The 21,555-nt window shown below is 37.4% G+C and overlaps 1 long non-coding RNA gene and 1 pseudogene across 1 annotated transcript; one reads left to right on the plus strand and one right to left on the minus strand.

The window, feature by feature from the left end:
* Positions 1-21,555, plus strand: part of LOC130243108 (carcinoembryonic antigen-related cell adhesion molecule 20-like) — a 49,445-nt pseudogene that overhangs the window by 10,532 nt on the left and 17,358 nt on the right.
* On the minus strand, positions 9,787-10,955 carry LOC130243930 (uncharacterized). Its single transcript, XR_008839176.1, has 3 exons — positions 10,791-10,955; positions 9,988-10,078; positions 9,787-9,881 (listed from the first exon to the last, which is right to left on the minus strand). It is a non-coding gene; the product is annotated as an uncharacterized LOC130243930 (long non-coding RNA).

Genomic DNA, 21,555 nt, shown 5'->3' on the forward strand with positions numbered 1-21,555 from the left:
CACTACAAAAACTCTTTAAATAAAGTCATTAAATGCATTATTGTGTTCATGTGTGACTGTAATTAACAAACAACTTTCATTGCATTAGTAACTACACAGCTACATTTAAACAAAAGAAGATGCAGCACAACATCTGGATCTGTTAGTTCATCTTGGAGTTGCACAGATGTTACTATCCTCCACAATGGTGACACAAAAATGTTTCACAGTTTATTATGAGGCGCCGTGTAGGATTTAAATCAAACTTCACTTATCAACACATACATAAAACACGTGCATATACACCTATAAATTACTCGCATATACCAATTTGGGTTGTTTTGGTAACCCAACGCTGGGTAAAAAAGGGACAAACCCAACGCTGGGTTACATTAACCCAACAAGTTGGGTTACACGTTAACCCAGCATGCTGGGTTGTGATATTAAACCCACCTTTTAGTTAAAAATTACTACACTGCTGGGTTGAATGTAACCCAAAATGGGTCAGAAATTTAATCTAGAAATTGGTGAATAAAATAACTAAAATAAAAACAATACAGCAATATACTTCAGTAATGGAACTTTATTTATGACAAATGAATTTAAGACATTTTTCCCATCTGCACCTCAGCATTAACCCTTTGACTGCCTGCTCTACCAAATGGTTGACCAAAATGGTTTTTACGGTTTTAAATGGCTGTTATAAGAGAGACAAGTTATAGAGAGACAAGATGGCGGCGCGTTCGGGTTCGCGAGGCTCAGCGTCTCTCCAGTTTCTGCAATTTCGCAGTATTATTCCTGCTCATTTCGGGTCTGTTCGTGCAGAACAGCAGTGCCTTTACATCGTACACCCGACAGGACATCTTGGATATTGGATTGTGCATTCCGGACAGTTTTATTAACAATCTTCGACTCATCCCTGAGATCGCCAGAACACCCTGGCCTGAGAGACCTACCCGGCCGGGCGGAAGTGCTCGGAGGCGGCGCAGAGAACGTAAACAAAGACGGGGGAAGCGCGGCGGGCTAAGAGCTAAGCTAAAGCTAACACCACACCGGCTCTCTTTACCCAGCATCTTTCTCGCCAATGTACGGTCACTGGTGAACAAAATGGATGACATTCGACTGCGCATCAACCACAGCAAAAGATTATGGAACTGTAATGTCATGATTTTCACAGAAACATGGCTAAACAGCGGGATACCAGACAACGCTATATCGCTAACGGAGCATCAAACATTTCAAGCAGAAAGAACGGCGGATGACTCCGGTAAGACCAGAGGCGGAGGATTATGCATTTATATTAACAAAGCTTGGTGCACCAACTCTGTCGTCGTTGGGATACATTGCTCTGTTAACCTGGAATTTCTAATGGTTAAATGTAGACCGTTTTATCTGCCACGGGAGTTCACGTCCACCATAATAACTGCCGCTTATATCCCTCCCGACGCTGATGCCAAGCTCGCTATGAATGAACTTCATGCAGCCATCAGCAAACAACAGACTGCTCACCCGGAGGCTGCTTTTATGTTGCAGGGGATTTTAATCACTCAAACTTAAAGACAGTGCTCCCCAAATTCCTCAGAACATTTTCTGCCACACAAGGGGAAACAAAACTTTAGACCAAGTTTACACAAACATGGTTGAAGCATATGCTGTGACCCCCCTCCCCCACTTGGGTCAATCAGATCACCTTTGTTTGGTTTCTCACCCCCAAGTACTCACCCATCGTCAACCGTGTGAAGCCATCAGTAAGGACCATCAAAGTGTGGCCAGCGGGGGTGGACTCCACACTCCAGGACAGGTTTGAACACACAGACTGGAGTATGTTTGCTTCCCAGGCCACATGTGGCTATCACACAGACATTGACAGTTACACTTCCTCTGTTCTGGAATATATCAACACCACCATAGACAGTGTTACAACCCAGAAACAGATCACCACATACCCAAATCAAAAGCCATGGATGAACAAGGAGGTGCGCCTCCTGCTGAAGGCACGCACCACTGCATTCAGATCAGGGGATGCACAGGCCTACAGCCCTTCCAGGGCTAATCTGAAGAGGGGCATCAAAAGGCCAAGAACTGTTACAAGCTAAAGCTAGAGGAGCACTTTTCCAACTCTGATCCTCAGCGCATGTGGCAGGGCATCCAGGCCATCAGCAACTACAAACCCAGCCAGTCCACCCCCACAGCCACAAATGTCTCCTTCCTGAACGAGCTAAATGACTTTTATGCCCGCTTTGAAAGAGACAATACAGGACCGTACACCAGGAACACTACCTCAACCGACCACTCACCTATCACACTCACCTCCTACACTGCACTGAGTCGGATCAATGTGCGTAAGGCTGCTGGACCAGACGGTATTCCTGGGCGCGTCCTCAAAGCATGTGCAGAACAGCTCGCTGGGGTATTCACAGACATTTTCAACCTGTCACTTAACCTAGCAACTGTGCCAACATGCTTTAAAAACCACCTCTATTGTGCCAGTGCCCAAACACTCCAGCCCAACATGCCTGAATGACTACCGCCCTGTAGCACTCACACCCATCATCATGAAGTGCTTCGAGCGGTTGGTCCTGGCACATCTGAAAGACTCTCTGCCATCCACACTGGACCCACATCAGTTTGCCTACCGTGGCAACAGGAGCACAGAAGATGCCGTCTCCATAGCACTGCACTCTGTCCTCACACACCTGAACAATAAAAACACTTATGCACGAATGCTGTTTGTTGACTTCAGCTCAGGCATTCAACACTGTCATACCCTCTAAGTTACTGATCAAACTCAGAGACCTGGATATCGACACGTCTCTCTGCAACTGGGTTATGGACTTTCTGACTAACAGACCTCAGAATGTTAGATCAGGCCACATCTGCTCCACCACCGTCACACTCACACTGGTGTACCACAGGGCTGCGTGCTGAGCCCCTTCCTCTACTCCCTTTTTACCATCGACTGTAGGCCTGCGAACAGATCCAACACCATCATCAAATTTGCAGATGACACCACAGTGATTGGTCTAATCAGCAATAATGATGAAACTGCCTACAGGGAGGAGATACAGCATCTGGCCACTTGGGCACCGACAATAATCTGCTCTTCAACACCAACAAGACCAAGGAGCTCATTGTGGACTTCAGGAAGGGACGAAACAGGCTCACATGATCCCATCCACATTAATGGGATGGCCGTTGAGCCTGTCTCATCCTTCAAGTTCCTGGGGACCCACATCTCTAAGGACCTTTCCTGGACCACCAACACCTCCAGCCTGGTCAAAAAGGCTCACCAGCGCCTATTCTTCTTGAGGACACTTAAGAAGAACCAGCTTTCATCAGCCGTCTTGGGTGAACTTCTACCGATGCACAATAGAAAGCATCCTGACCAACTGCGTCACAGTCTGGTATGGAAGCTGCTCTGTTGCTGAGCGTAAGACACTGCAGCGGGTGGTGAAAACTGCCCAACGCATCACAGGGACTACACTGCCAGCCATAGAGGACATCCAGAAGAAACACTGTCTGCGCCGAGCACGCAGTATTCTTAAGGACACCTCTCACCCTGCTCACAGACTGTTTTCTCTCCTGCCTTCCGGCAGGCGCTTCAGGCTCCCCCGGACAAAAAACCAGCAGACTGAGGAACAGCTTTTTCCCCAGAGCTGTCTCCTTCCTGAAACTCTGCCCCTCACTGACTCTTTTGCCCCCCCCCCCCCCCCCCCCCCCCCCCCCATACACCCCCACACTCCTCTAACTTATAACTCCTCACAATCACTGCACTATTTAACATTTGCACATTTAAAGTTTGCACATATTCATTGCACTGATTTACTTTTGAACTGGACATACCCACTGCACATGGACATTTGTAATTGTTTATCTATTTGCCACTCCTGATATTAATAGCATCCTGTACATATATTCATTTATTGTAAATCTGTTCATAGCTAATACAACCTGTATATAATGTTGATAGTACATCCATCTGTAAATATCACCATAGTTTTTCATATAACTGCACTTTATAACTTATACCTGTATCCTGCACTTGCTGCTATTGCACTGCTGGTTAGACCAAACTGCATTTCGTTGCCTTGTACTAGTACATGTGTAATGACAATAAAGTTGAATCTAATCTAATCTAATCTAATCTAAAGTCATTAAAAAAAATAAAAGATGATTTAGTGTTCAAAATGTTTTATTTATTTATTTATTTTAAAATAAATTGGTCGTACACTTCATATTTTCAGAGGTAGATGTATTAATTCTGGTACTTTTACCATAAACACACACATCAACCTTTGGTAGAGGTTGATATTTTAGAAATTATGGGATGTGTTTAAAAATGTACTGAGTGTGTTAACTAGCAACATTAGGAGAATTTTGTTTCTTGGTAGGGTAGTTAAAGGGTTAAGACACATTTCTATGAAAATATATCAAACTGTATCACAGAAACACTGACTAAAGTCGGTAACAATGCATCAGACTGAAGTCAGACAAATTACCTTAAAATGCATGTTTGAAATATGAAAACTTTTCATAACATTTACATCATGCATAAATCAGGAATCATCAGTAAGAATCAATTGCAATGTTATTGCAGAGTAGAGAAAAATTTAAGTATGTAGAAGTAATAATGAAAATGCATCTAAAATGACTGAAGTCAGAAAGATTAACTTCAAAATACAAATTTGTGCACAAACAATCAAATATCCTCATATAAATTATCAACTGCAATGTAGAAAAAATATGTGAAGTAATAATGAAAGGCATCAAACAGACTGAAAAAAAAAACCTAAGAAAATACAAATTTAATATTGGGAAAAAATAAGAAAACATTTTATAACTTTCCCATTAACAATTATGTGGTAACATGAATATATCCTAAGATATAAAGGAATCATCAGTAAGGATGATCAAGTGTAATGTAAATGCAGTTTAGAAGAAAAAACAGATTGTAAGAGTAAAAATGAATCTGAAGATGGAAGCATTTTAAAAACAATTTAAAATAGGAAAACATTTTATAACTTTTACTTGAACAATCATGTGCAAACATCAAAAGATCCTGAGATATGAAAGAGTCATCTGTAAGAAACATTAGTTGTAATGTAACTGTAGTGTAGAAGAAAACTATATTAGAATAATAAAAGTGAATCAAACTGACTGAAGTCAAATTTACTTCCAAGAAAATATGCATTTAAAATATGAAAAACATTTTATAACATGCACAAATATTTATGTGCATGAGCTTCAAGTTACCATGTGAGAGAAACAGTCACAGTAGGATTCATTGCGGTACAATTCATTGATTGTAATGTAATTGCAGTTTAAAGTTCAGTTGAAGTCAGAATTAACTACCTAATAACCTAACTACCCTAACCTGCCTAGTTAACTTAATTAACCGGGTTATGCCTTAAGTGTCACTTTAAGCTGAATACTAGTGTCTTAAAAATATCTAGTCAAATATTATGTGCTGTCATCATGGCAAGGAGAAAAGAAATCAGTTATTTGAGATGAGTTATTAAAAATATCTTTAGAAATGGGTTTCATGGTGACGCAGTGGGTAGCACAATCGCCTCACAGCAACAAGGTCACTGGTTTAAGCCTCGGCTGGGTCAGTTGGTGTTTCTGTGTGGAGTTTGCATGTTCTCCCCGTGTTTGCGTGGGTTTCCTTCAAGTGCTTCTTTTTCCCCCATAGGTCCAAACACATGGGTGAATTGGGTAAGCTAAATTGGCCGTAGTGTATGTGTATAAATGCAAGAGTGTATGGATGTTTTCCCAGAACTGGGTTGCAGCTGGAAGGGCATTAAATGCGTACATTTGTTGAATGTCAACATATGTTGAATAAGCTGGCGGGTTCGTTCCACTGTGGCGACCCCTGATTAATAAAGGGACTAAGCCGAAGAGAAAAAATGAATGAACGAATGTTTAGAATGTGTGTGGAAAAAAACTTCTTTCCGTTTAACAGATATTGAGGAAAAAATAAACAGGTGGGCTAATAATTCAGACTTCAACTGTATTAGAAGGTGTACATGTTGAAGTACACAGAATCCAAGGAAGCGGTGAGGTCACAGTAATAATAATTACCGTTTGTCGTCAAAAATTAATACTCGCAGAACTCTTACTGCTAGCGTTCACGTGCTGTGCCATTTATTATGGCAAAGGCTTGAAAGCAGTGGTGAACATGAGAACATGAGAACTCCAAGCATGAGAACATAAGGAAACTCAATGGACTCTTGAATTCAATGGATGAAGATACTCAGCCATATTGGTCCCAATCTGAAAAATTAAAAATAAATAAAATTCATTAAGATTCATTAAAAACTCAAAAGTGTAAAATGTAAATATCTTAAGAGTGAATTTTAGAACACCTGAAATACCTTTAGAAGCAATTAAGACCATAACACACCAAGCTATCAGCCAGTGTTGGCATTAGGTAACCACTGACCATGGCACTATGCTGCACTTTTGGCCTAGGTACAGATGACTTAAAGCAACAACAGGGTTGCCATAGTTTTTTTAAATAATGTCAGCTTAATGTGCCCCTTCCAAGATGTTCATGGCCTTCTCTCTTCATTCATAAAGAAATTATGTTTTCTTTATGAAAACGTTGCAGCATTTTTCTTATTCATATAATGGACTGATCTGCTGCCCCGAGTTTAAACTTTAAATTCCGCTTCAAACAATCACAAATGTGGTTGTAAACGATTCCAGATGAGAAAGAAGGGACTTATATAGCACAACAATCTTATTTTTTTTTCATTAAAAAATACAATTTAAATACATTTCAATGTCAAACATTCATCTTGTCGAGGCTCTGCCTTGTCTGAACTGTATGTACTCTACCTCAAGACAGTTAGATTATGTTGAACACTCTGACTGTATTTTACACAGAGTTCAGGGAGAGTAAGGCAAGATGAGCATTTGAAATAATTAAAGAGCCCATATTATACATGAAATAGGGTCATATTTAGGTTGTAAGGGTCTCCAACAACAGTCTAATATGCATGCAAGGTCATAAAACACTTTGATGGTCTTATAATCTGCATTTATTTTTACCTAATTATCCCAGCGACTCCCATATGAATCGTTCAGCGATTCATTTGTTCCCAAACCCTCCTCAGCGCGAAGCTAATCTGCGCTGATTGGACCGATGACAGCCTGCTGCGATTGGTCGACAGTGACAGGCTTCAGCGCGAGACAGAGTGAAATGGCCAGCTGCTAATCAACAATATAAAAGTAGTCACAGTGCATACACGCTTCATAGTGGATTTTGGCTGCCAGTGGGTGAATGTAAACACAGACGATGGACTAGAAAATACTGACGACTAACTATTTTATCAAGCAAAAAGTCCAAGAACTGGCGAGGAGATCTCCTAGCCTCCTAGTCACAGTTTCTTGCTCTTTTCACACACACGCACACACACACAGGGCCTGCGCGTCCATAGAGGAGCGGCTGAATAGAGAGGGCGCGGCGCTCAGTTATATCCGCGAATACCCGTGCGTTACACACACACGGCCGGCGTCCATAGAGGAGCAGCTGAATTGAGGCGGCGCGGCGCTCAGTTATATCCGCGAATACCCGTGCGTTACACACACGAGGAGACACACCACAGGGCCGGCGCTTCCATAGAGGAGCGGCTGAATTGAAGCGGCGCGGCGCTCAGTTATATCCGCGAATACCCGTGTTTTACACACACGAGGAGACCACACACACACACACACACGCACACACACCACATATTACTTGACCGTTGCATGTGTGTAAACAGCTGACGATCCGTAATCAAAGCGGCACGTGTCGCGTTTTCAACGTGGCTTTACTCGCGATATGAGAATACAAAGAGTTAACCTGATACAGTACACGCAGTTACAAGTAACAAAACACAACTAAATACATAATGTGCAAGCTAGAGTAAACGAGGCAATAATTTTAATTGCACGTACTTACACTGGTGAAATGGGGGAAGAAACTGATCCATGAAGCACTGATCCATGTTCAGACAGTCTATACTGATCCTTCCTTTTACAAACCGATGAAGTCTTCTTTGAAAGCATATAGTTTTCATAAGCACTCAGAACTGCTCAAGGCTGGGCTATAATGCTGAGGTTTCCTTTTAATTAGACTCAATAATCACAGCGTGACTTCATTCGACCGGTGTCTGTGTGTGTCTCTGTGTGTGTGAGAGACTTTTTTTTCTGTTAGTGGGCGGGGCCGCAGGTTTCAAATCTCCCGGGCTTGCGCGCCCAACTACTTGTGTTTCGTAGCTGCGTCATCACAAAACACCTAATGACTCGTTATCACGACGACTCGTTTGAAGCACTATGAGTCGACTCTTTTATAGATGAATCAATAGTTTTAAACACTGTACACTTACAGATTTAAGCCTTAGCTGGATATTTCACTTCACTTAGAGCTGTTTACACACTACATGGAAGGGCATTTTCAAAAACCCATAATATGGGCTCTTTAAGTATTTTAATTGTATTTTCTTAATGAAAATAGCTAAGACCCTTCTTCCTCAGCTGATTGCAACCACATTTTGATTATTTTAAGCCATTTAAATTTTCTTTAGAAAGTTCAAAATTGAGGCACCATCTCAGTCCATGGAGATGTAGAAAAATACTGAAATGTTTTCCTAAAAAAAAACAATCAATCAATTTCTTTTTGACTGAAGAAAGAAAGACATGAACATCTTGGGTGACAAGGGGGTGAGTACATTATATGCGAGTCTTTTTGCTGGAAGTGGACTTCCCCTTTAATGGAAATAATGCATAGCTGGTACCCAGTGCTTTCTCAATTCATGTTAAACTTACAGGCCATATAGACTTCAATGCATTCACTATCAATTAAAGCATCTTATCACAAAAAATTTCAGAAATATAAACCATAGCTGTGACCACATCACAACTTTCACAAAACCGCCATCCTTTTATGTTTAGGCAGCAGATGCCCTTCCAGCTGCAACCCATCACCTGGCAACACCCATACACTCTCATTCACACACACACTATGGACAATTTAGCTTACCCAATTCACCTACATCGCATGTGTTTGGACTGTGTGGGAAACCGGAGGAAACCCACGCCAACACGGGGAGAACATGCAAACTCCACACAAATGCCAACTGACCCATCCGAGGCTTGAACCAGCGACCTTCTTGCTGTGAGGCGACAGCACTACCCACTGCGCCCTTATGCTGCCCTAATGACAAACATAAAAATAACATATTTCATTATTAATAAAATAACTGTAGGAAAAGCATCATGCATTAAATGCATCATGCATCAAGAAACTTTTAATTGAATCATTACCTTCTGAATTATAATCAAACTGACCTAAAGACGAGGGAAGGTTCACTCCTGTGCCAAAACTAAAACAAGAGAAAGCCACTGGTTGCATGAACAGCAGATGTTAAAATTTAACCAGTCAATGAAAAATTGGCATTTGTTGTTTTTTTTATCTCTCAGCTTAAAGTGTCGAAGTGGCCAATGATTACTTGGGTTGCCCCCTAATAATTGACTAACTATTTCCGTAGTGTATGAGTGTGTGTGTAAATGAGTGTGTATGGATGTTTCCCAGTAATGGGTTGCAACTGGAAGGGCATCTGCTGTGTAAAACATATGCTGGATAAGTTGGCAGTTCATTACGCTGTGGCGACCCCAGATTAATAAAGGGGCTAAGCCGAAAAGAAAATGAATGAATGAATAAATGGTTTAATTAATAAATGTATATTATTCAACTAATGCTTCAAATGAACATCACAAGTCAACCAAATCTTTACACAAGGGCAGCCCTAATGATTACAATGAACCAAGTAAAATATTACTACATACCTTCAATTGTGGGGATTAACTCTTTAAGATTCTATTCTTTTAGTTTGGTTTTCACGCATACATTCATCCATCTGAAAAAGAATAACAGATAAAAGCATTTTAGCAAAATTAATTAAAAAAAGATCATGTCAACCAAAAGTCACTTTATCACAAATAATTCTAAATAATCATAATTACCCAGGGTGTCACATAAAAAGGTGGTCAAACTTTATCTTTTTGCAGTTGAAGATGATTAGGTTGGATTTAGCCTTAGCTCAGACATTCCAATCTGCATCAAATGAACCATACATACAGGATTAATTAAAGATAGCTCAAATCACGTCTAGAATGTAAAACGCTCATAGTAAATTAATAACATTTGCTATTCAATGTACAGCTAAACAAAATGTACATGCAGAGCAGGAAATTTATTATGTTCTGACCAAAAAAAAACATTGTTAGAGAAGCTGAATTTAATACACTTATGCATCAAAGTATTGTTACAAAAATCAATGAACAAATTTAAGAAGTACAAGAGTAGAAATACTGCTTACTGTTTTACAGTTTACACCTCAAAGGGCACTTTATTTCAATAAAAAGCTCCTAAATTATCCTAATTATCCTTGGTGTGGTGTTTATAAAATAAACAAGCTTAACGTTAGTTTCAAGCATTCTTTATCCTGAGCTCAGACATTCCTGCCTAACGTTACATCAAAAAAACGTAACGTTATCGGATTATTATTATTATGCCCGTAAATTAGTAAATGAACTTGTCGAATGTACAACTAAGTTAAACGAAATGTACCTTACAAGCAGAGCGGGAAGTTTTTGTGTAACTTTATGTGCTGACAAAATACCATCAGATTAGTTAAGTAAACTCCGCTGTATCAAAACCGTATCTAACACAGTGGATTTAACCGTTAACCGTATCTAACAAAGTAGATGCCAAAGACTATAGAACAAAGGGACTTTGCGTATACAAAAGTAATATAAAAAAATACCTTATCCTTTCCAAGCTCCTTCCGATGTCACACGCGCTTTCCCGTCTATCGATCATCAGGTCGGCCGTGAGGCGAAGCAACGTTCGGCCGTGGGGCGATCACAGGTCGGCCGTGAGGCGAGGACAGGTCGGCCGTGAGGCGGAGAAACGTTCGGCCGTGGGGCGATCACAGGTCTATGGCGAGTATGGCGAGTGATAGTGCCACTTCTCAGCCTCACATGGAGAAGGAGAAGGAGCAGTCGACCCTAACGTCGCCGCCTCAACGTGTCGAATTTTGAATAGGAGTGAATGGGAGGGCAGACGTCAAGGTAGCGGCGACGACACGGCGACGTCATATAAAAACCATTTTAGGCGGCGACGTAGCGGCGACGCACATAAGAAAATTGCAAAAAAAATTGACGTGTATGATACGTCTTAACTAAGTACGGCCTCACATGACGTCTCCTAAGCACGACGTCTCCTAAGCACGCCGCCTCACACGACGTCTCCTAAGCACGACGTCTCCTAAGTACACCGCCTCACACGACGTCTCCTAAGCACGCCGCCTCACATCCGTGTCCAAATAAAGCTTTACTTTACCAAATAAAGCATTACTTAATGCCTGAAAACAATATCTATGTTCATATCATAGTTTATTAATCCAAAAAGTTGTGATGATTATAAAAACACCCAACTTCTCTTTAATGGCTGGTTTGTAATGCAATACATCATTTAGTGTTAAAAAATTAAATCATTAACAAAGTATGAAATTATTAAGCATATTATACATGTGTTTTTACGTTACGGTATTTGTAGTTTAAACTGCTTATAATGTCTATTCATGTAAAGTTAATGCTTAAATGATAAACTCTATTTGCTGATGCTTAATAGCTAATTAGTGTGTAGTTATTATTATAAAGTGTTACCAAATTAGTAGCCTATTAAATTGCAGGAATATTTTATAACACATGATAATGAAGAAACATAACATAATAGGGCCAGTTAAGCCAGGCTTATGGTTTAGCTGCATTGGATATATGTAAAGGTCAATTTCATGTTCTTAACCACCTGAGATCGCTGTATACATAAATTATACACGAGCAAATTATGTCTTGAAATGGCTTATTATGTGTCAACAAATGAGTGTCTACACTCATTAAAGGATCATTTTCTAGTCTACTTTAAGGCTTTGTTATGCAGCTTTCAAGGCAAGACAAGTTTATTTTAATAATACAACTTTTAAAATAGTCATTTAAAGTGCTTTACATAAACAAGATAAGCCTAAAAGAAGCAAGTAAAAAACATAAAAACGACAAAAATATATAAATTATTAAAAACAGATTAAATTGTGTTCCATTTGAATGTATCACTTTCAGAATGATACAGAAATCTGCATTCTGACCATGAGAATTCAAAGTAAAAAGGCAAAATAAATTTTTTGGGTGTTGTAATATGCATTGTTGTTAATTGGTGTATATCAAGATGTAGGCTAATTTCAATATAAACAGTAATCAACAATTTATTACTGCATTCATGCGGGCAGCTTCAACTAATATGTTATTCTATTGTTTAGTCTTATAATTTATGGTTTAAATATAAAATGCAATATACAATTTGTAGAATATTTTAAAATATATTTAAAATGACAGGTATTTTGATAATATCATGTGTATTATTATGTGAATTATTGTTTTTGTTGTAATTATTATGCAGTTGTAATTATTATGCAGTATGACTAATTTCTACACTTTTGTATTATCAAAACTCGCATCAAGTCAAGTATTAGACAAGTGATGTTGTCCTTCCCAGCTTAGTGTATTTAAATGAAAAAGAGGACCTCCAGGAGTACAATGTATGTGTCTAAAAACATTTCAGATGTTTATGGTTTTCATAAGGCATTTAAAATGTTTGTATTTGTTTAAAACAAAAATACAGCTCAAACACTCATTTGTTATATACCTGTTTTTTACTATACCAAAGAATTAATAGTGTCAGTATTTTAGTCCAATACATTTTTTTACATCCTGTTCATTATTTCATTTAAGGTTTCTTTACGTGTGAGAAAGAGATTGCAAAGAAAATTGCTGTCTGGAGGGATAAATTTAACGATAGACTTGTAAGATTTGTAAGTCATGGCTGGCTTGGTAAATCTGGTTAGAACCTGTACATTTTTTGACTCACAAGGCTTAGAACCTCACTGATTAAAAACATGAGACACAAATACCATTGCTAAACACACTGCATTGACTGGATCATTGTGTTTTTTATTTTGAGACTAAATTTACAGTTTTTTTTAATCAATACACAAAGTGCTGTCAAATTTTGTTTAATATGTGATTATATCGTAAAAGAAAGTTTGCGCAGATCTGTGCAAACAAATCTATAAATGTTATACAGATTTGTTTAACAAATAATCTATACAATTTTTTATTTATGGAACACATGAATATAATGTTTTTTACCAACAAAAACAATTGAGCTTTTTTTTCAGAATAAATATTACATTTATTGGCTAATTTTCTTTTAACAGTAGTTTCCATTACTTGCTCCACAGCCTTTGCATTCCTTTTTTTTACACAATACATTTGATGAACACACAAATAAAAAAATCACAATATCTAATGATATTCAGCGTGGCACAAGTATCATTTTCATAGTTTGTGTGGCTCTGTATACCAAATGCATTTAAGTCAATAGTATCTGGATGCAGCCTTGATGATGCAAGCTGAGATTGCATCGTCTCAGTGATGCAATGTCAGACACAATGTACTCAATGGAGCTAGTGACATCAATGTGAGGGGTAGGGTTAGAGGTGGGGTTAAGTGAGCCCATTAAAAAGCATTGGATGCATCTCTAACGTTAAAAAAGATTTTACCGGTAGTCTTCTTCCCCGGGCTGTCGCCAGGAAGATGTAGACACTAGTCGCAGACAGATTTATGTGGCCAAATGAAACTTTTTACAAAGCATAGCTATACGACCACAGAAAATGCATAGATAGTACAACAATTTCTTAGAAAATGTGTATTCGTTAAATCCAGAGTAGATTCAGGTCTAAAATCATATGAAATTTGACTAAAACTAGACAAAAGTAGCCTAAAACGATTCAGATGACTAAATAAGTAATGTTTTGTCTTCTATAAGGCTAAACTAAATCAAAATATAAAATAACATAGTCAAAATATACACATCCTGTGCTGAAAACGCACATTGATTAGTGAACAAGTATAATACAGTATTATTTATCATTTATGCATTATAATATTATGAACTAGGGCTGCAGCTCAGAAACAGTAATATTTACCATAATTTAAGATTTTTCATTCATTTAAGTTTTTATGTATAGTGTTAGAGCCATAAAGAGCACTAGAGATTTGTCTTTTTATTTTTGTAATATTTTTCTGTAATATTTTATATTTGTATTGGGATACAAAGTTAGTGCTATTTGATACAGTATTTAATATTATTATTTGTGATATTGTGATATGTGCATGACGTTTATGTGTTCAGTAATGCTATACGTCATATGTATGCGTATGCATCCGGGAAAAAAGGATCAGAAAGAAGGAAGGGGCTTGATGATAGACAGTCTTTTGACCGTTCTAAAACCATATTTATTTTGAAGCTTGATAAAGTGTACATAGTTCTTTTGTTTGTATTTGATTATTGTTGTTCTCGACAAACAAAAAAGTAAACTGTTGTATTGCAAGTTTTTGGTTTTGCGCGTCAAATCCTTTGTGCCGAGCCCCTATGGAAATGGTGAAGAACTTGAAGAATTAGATCGCCATTACATATAGTGCTTTTCACAATAATTTACGTCACATAAACATATAGCCTAGTGCTTCTAAAAATGCTGTCTGTGTATGATACAACCATGTGTGTGTGTATATATAGCCTGTGTGTGTATCTTGTCCACAAAGTCCGTTTTTTAGGCATCACCTCTCAGGTCCTCATAGGGTTGGCATTATCCCGGCTTGGATCAAGTGGCACTCCGCGATCTCTACAGGCCTTCGGATGGGTATCTCATGGAGGAATAGCTGTTAATTTTTTTTGTTTGAACAGGAGATATGTCAATGTGACATGTATCCCTTATACAATTAACTCATGTGATGCATTATATGCTTTACTGATAAATAAGTCCTTATAATCTAGTGTCCAACGTGAATCTTTTCATGTGGAAATGTGAATTGATTTACAAAAAATAATCAGAGCATTTCTCAGCAACAAATTTGAGCATTTTATGGTTTTGGGCCTATATTTTTTTTAAATATGCAAAAGGCTATACCCCCTATTGAACTTCTTTTAAGGGCCAAGTATTTTCGCACATTTCACGGTCAGAATGACTCAAGAAATCAACATAAACATAACATAAAGGAATTATACATCTCAGAACAATATAATGATAACTTGTTCGAGCTAAACTTAAAACCACGTTTATAGTGATGGTGAATTATATGAAATAATAAATATAAATTGGTAGTAAAACAACAACCTAAGGTTACTTATTATTTGGCGTCACATGACACGTATGTCGGGAAATGCTTATTACACGTTTGTTGAGGCGACGTCAGTGTCAGACGTGTTTGAGGCGACGTGCTTATCACACGACTGCTGAGGCGACGTAACCCTCTCAGACGTAAAAGTACACGACTGTCTCCTTCGTTCGGTTATCCGTGGCACTATCCACTCGCCATACAGGTCGTCCGTGAGGCGAGGACAGGCCATCCGTGAGGCGAGGACAGGTCGGCCGTGAGGCAAAGCACGTTCGGCCGAGGGGCGATCACAGGTCAGCCGCGAGGCGAGGACAGATCGGCCGTGAGGCGGAGTAAGTTCGGCCGTTGGGCGATTACAGGTCAACCGTGATGCTAAGTCTTTAGTTTTTTTTTTGTTTTTTTTAAGCGCGTGCATATACATTATACAGTGAACTAAGTGTGTTATTTCTTATAAAAATGTTAAACACACACTAAACAACTTACGTCTACGTTTCCCTCGAAAGTCGAAAAAAATGTCGGTTTCTCACGCTGATGTGCCTGCATGCTGACGTGAAGTGCGTGCTCTCTTTCACGTCTGCGTTCCCAACCCAGCACTGCTGGGTTATAGATCAAGACAGATTTTTAACCCAAATTGGGTTAAATCAACCCAATTTTGTTACCTAGCAGTCTCAACCCAGCATTTGGGTTAAAAAACCAACCCCGCATTTTTTAGAGAGTATATGCAAGTGATTTCACATGTGTATATGCTTAAATTCTCAGTGCGAAAGGAAGTTATTTCACTTGGAAAGGAAGTAGTTTAATTTCAACTTAAAAGTCCTTTAAGCAAAATGAACAAGATCATTATGTCATCAATCTATGTTGTCGCAAAGCTTATGAAACAGAAATAATGCAATTTACCAAGGAACTACATCTGTTTAATAATGAAAATAGATTATGCTAATAATAAAAAATATAAAAAGATAAAGCTAAGGAATGCTCCCGCAAAATTAAAGGTTCATTATGTAATTAAATTTCTGGAAAGCTTGCATAAGTAATTATTTAGAATAAAATATGTTTGTATAATATTAGTTTTATATTTGTTTTATTATTGGTGTCACTATTCGTCATGGGTTACGATACACCCTTATGTCTAGTAGGGGGCAGGAATGCTCTTTTTAAGTGGGTTTTCCTCTTACCAATAAATAGGATAATGCACCAAAACGTGTCCAGAGTGTATATATAACTTGACCAATGTGGTGAACAAAGACTTTTAATCAGTCCTATGCGGAATAATTAACAATCAAAATGATACCAAAATCTTGCAATTATGACATCCACATTGTAAAAACATTTAAAAAGCTTAATAATTATAATAATTAAAAAAACAAAACAAGAAGGGTATAGGCTACACTGTAAAAAATGTCTGTGATTTTAACAGTAACAGCCTGTACAATCTACCGTGAAAACCTGTTAAATGATTAACAGCTCAATTCAGTACAAAATACGGAAAATAACTGACAGATCTAACCTTTGTTTTCGAGAAACTAATCAGAGTGTCTGAAATCTCACCATACACCCTTATTCACTAGTCCCCAAATCAGTCGATTAGTTTAGTCCACTAGACAGATTGAATGACCACAAATAAGTGAATTGATGAACACCTGCTGTTAACAAGCACAATCACTGAAGGAAAGAACAAGAAATAAAACTACAGACACAGCCTCACACCAAACCAGCTGAATTAAAACAGGATTAAGGTGCGGTCACACTTGACTTTTCTTCCCATAGACTTCCATTCATACGCACGCGAATGCATCAGACCGGAAACGCGGGGTCATGCGTCAAGCTTCGCATGTTGCTGCGGTGCAAAGTTCAAGCTTGGTGAACTCTAACCTGCGAAATCGCATCACTTGGCTGCGTGAGACCAATCGAGGATCAAAAACAGGGCCTCTCTGGACAGAAATTTAAAATGGAGCGATCGCTCTCTTTTTAATGTCTAATACTTGTTTAATCCCGCCCCTTTTCGCAGCGCAGCACGACAGAATTTCGCACACACAAAGCCCGGTGTGACCGTAGCTTTAAACAACTCCATTAAATAACAACATCAGCAGCTTCACTGATTACAGTTTGATTCAATTCTCTCATATCTGCAAGAATATTGGATAATTAACAGAGGTTTATATTTTTATTGAAAACGTTTCATTTGACCTCACCATCATGGAGATCAGAGACTGTATTTGTTGGGCTCTTGAACCTGCACGCTTCTTATCACAATGTGTCTCTGGCTGTTATAACTGAGCTTCTGAAATTCATCAGCTATAGCAAGAAGAGCGATGTACGAACTTGGCTAATTTATATTTAATGTACACAGTAATATTCGGGACAGCACTTCAGTTTCCAGAATAGTTAACAAACAATTATGAAGGAGTTCATCGTTAGACTTTCATGCAGAATACCTTAAAAACTCCCGTAATTCACTTACGACACACAGACATAAAGAATCAGCATATGAACCATCCATGGTTGCTAAAAAAAAAAGCTGCATAAGTCATTCATCCCGCAATGCATGCTGGGTACCAGCATAGTACAAAACTCCCAGCATGCATTGCAGCATGAATAAATTATGCAGCTTGAAGCTCTTAACATTTCTTTCTTTGCCTTTAATTTATTTTGTTTTTGGGGTGTAATACTTCAGTAGAGTGTTTTGTATTGTTCTGGGTTGTTTTTTATTTTTTGTTTGTCACCATTATTGAGATCAGAGACAAATTTTTGACATTTGTGTTTTTGCAAGTTCTGCCATAGATCAAATGTTCTCATAATGACTGGCTTATTTAGACCTGCTAAATTGTCATTGATTGCTTAAGTGTCATTAGTTCCACTTACGGTTAATTTTTTATCATCACACTTGAGATGACTCTCAAACGATCACAAGAAACCAAGAGTTGCTTTAATATGTTTATTATTCTCATCACTCTTAATATTATTTTGTTTGGGATTATCATGCTATACTAACAGTGTGATTAACACAATTAAACACAGCAATCAAAAGAAATATACTTTATTACAAGAAGTTGAAGATCCCGACTAAAGCAGACTCTGACCTCCATCATGGTGACTTCAAATGAACAACAGAAATTTCATTAAGAGCTTTTGTTCGTGTGACAGAAATAAAGTCAAAGCTCAGTAATAAGTGAAGCTCCTGATGTTTGTGGAGTTGTTAATGATCTCTACTGAGATCTTGAGAAATGAAAGTTTTATTGTGTAATTATATTTATTTTTATTAATTAATATTTTAAGAGTTTTATTTTCAGTTGATTTCATCTGAGTTTGGCTGTAATTTGTGTTATTTGGTCTTGTTGTTTTTCCTTCAGTGATTCTGCTTGTTAACCGTTTTTCATCACTAATTATTAATCCTCCTTTAATTAGACACTTAATTATCTCATTAAATGTGTTGGATGAAAAATACAGACTGTGGAATATATTTTTAACAGAAATATTATGTAGATTGAATTTCCGAATGTAAAATGTTAAAAACAGTAAATTACTGGCAACCACAGCTGCCGGAATATTTTGTAAAATCGAGAAAGACAACAGCAAAATACTGTAAAACATTTTTGTGTCACCATTGTGGAGGATAGTAGCATCTGTGTGCAAGTCCAAGATGAACTTGTCAAATCTGATGTTGCGCTGCATCTTCTTTTGTTTAAATGTAATTGTGTAGTCACTAATGCAGTGACACTCTGTTTGATAATTACAGTCACACATGAACACAATAATGCATTTAATGACTTTACATTGTTTAAAAGTTTTTCTTAGTGAACTTATGTACAATGTTTCTCAATATCAATATGCTCAGATATATTGCTTAGACATTTAAATATTGATTTTAATGCCAGTAAATGCCAATTAAAACGTCTGCAAATACAAATAATCAACTCAAAGGTTTGTAAATGATCATTGCATCAGTTAATGAATGAAATTTTCTCTTGTTAAAATACAATATTTTTCTGTAAAACCCATTTTACAGAACAATTCGGCATTTTTTACAAAAAAGTTCTGGCAACCATAGCTGCCAGTATTTTTCAGTAAATTTTACAGAATATTTTTTACAGTGTACATTAACATTTGCAATAGAAAAGAGGAGTTTAATTTACAGATTACTTTCTCCGAAACAACAACAATTACCCAGTATGCACTTTTTTTTTTTTTGCTTTTTTTTTTTTTACAGAATATCGCTGTACATTTTTACTGTATTTTACTGTACAATGTTACTGTTTTTTTTACAGCAAAGTTTTTGGCAGTAAAATAATGGTACATTGCTGGCACCCCATTAATTATATACATTATTAATTATAAAGACATACTTGTGTTTTAAAACTGAAAATATGAATAATATTTAAACCATGAGATCAGGTTTTGATATATATATATATATATATATATATATATATATTATATATATATATATATATATATATATATATATATATAATGGTAATGTGGGCTTTTTTTGTCAAAACAAATGACATTTTTTCTTGATAGGTCAATATTTTGGCCAAGAACTTCAGTTTCCTGAGCTGACTAATGGAGCTGTAGCAGGAAGCGTGACGTTCACCCCTGATAATTCACCATCAACAGAGATTGATTCAGTGTCTTGGCAATTTGAAGAAAATATGATACTGTCAGGACATCCTGATTCACCATTCATATTCATAGCATATAGAGACAGAGTCAGTTTTGACAAAAACACTCTCACTCTGGAGCTCCGGCAGCTGACACTGAAGGATGCTGGCTCATACGTTATGTCTATGGATCTCATTAATGAAGTCAAGCTTAGAGGAGAAACTTCACTACAGGTGTTCGGTGAGTGAGTTACTGAAACAGGCTAAAACTTGTATTTGAGAATACAAGTAAATTTACAAACATTACTGTGTTGATGAATAGTCCATTCGTTCCTAATTGCCTATATTTTTCTGTTGCCTATTTGATACAATCCACAATAGGTCTATAACATACAAAAGTCATTAGACAGAAGAAATGGTGGACCAGAAGATATAAGACTGTAAATATTGTATATGCAATAATAACACTCAAAGGGTCTACACAATTTTTTTTTGCAGTGCAATCTCCTCATCTACCTCCACCAATCAGCTGGTGTAGTGTGTGGTGAGGCACAATATGGCTACTTTCACGTCATCCAGGGGGATGCTACACACTGGAGGTAGATGAGGAGATTCCCCACAAAAGAATTGTGTAGAGCCCTTTGAGTGTCCAGAAATGTATATAAATGTAAGGAATTATTATTATTGTTATTATTATAAAGATGATTTATGGTAAGATATTATTCTTTAGTTTGACATTTGGAGCATGGTGTATGTATGTCTTTGAATTTTCTGATGTGTTTGTTCAAAGGATGTCAAAAGGCATCTTCTATATTTTCTACATCCTCTATCAAGTGAAAGATCAAACATGGTGGAAAAATGGTACTCAGGTATAATTGTTTGGACGCAAACATGCTCGAGTAAAAATGTGCTAGATTTAAATAGTACTTGAGTAATAAAATAGTAAAAGTAACATCAAGATGCATCTGGAGATTGTTAAGCTTTAAAATCTCTCACAAACAGTGTGAATGGACTACAATGCTTTATCCTGCTTTAGAACTGTTTGTGTTTAACTGTATTTAACTATCAAACTACAAACACTAATTATAATGATATATGGTCAAAGTTGTAAAACCTATGAATTAACTTGAGCAGATTATAATTTTTAAAACTGCCTTTTGGGGGTTCAAATATACAGTAGGTGAGAGTTCAATGTGACCATTACCGCTGCATGATCTACAGCTGCCGCTTTAAAAAAAAAGAACTTGTTTTTTAGGTATGACACAAATACCTAAATACACAAATACACACAGGTGGCACAAAGGGATGAGATGCGAACGGACAGAAATAGACTATACATTAGCTGTAAATACTCTGCTACTTGTATATAGAGATAAGCATGAAACAAAGCATTATAAGTCCTTCGTTAATCATTAAAAACACAACTAGGCTACATTATTTAAAGGAATAAAGAATAACAAAAAAATTTGGGGGGGAAGTGCTTAATTCCGCTATTTGCTTCAGCACCAAACACTAGTTGCCGTGAGATTGTGTTGGTTTGTTTAATAAAATAATAATAATCTAGCCTAATTAAAATTAAAGTGAAATATTCACCGTTTCATAGAAGCCAGAAAGGATATTTCTGGTCACAGTTTAACACGGAGAAGTTGACAAACCAGCACTGATGTTGTTCGCCTCTGTGCTGCCTGGGGCAGTA

Source organism: Danio aesculapii, chromosome 16 (assembly GCF_903798145.1).
Source record: "Danio aesculapii chromosome 16, fDanAes4.1, whole genome shotgun sequence".
Lineage (NCBI taxonomy): Eukaryota > Metazoa > Chordata > Actinopteri > Cypriniformes > Danionidae > Danio > Danio aesculapii.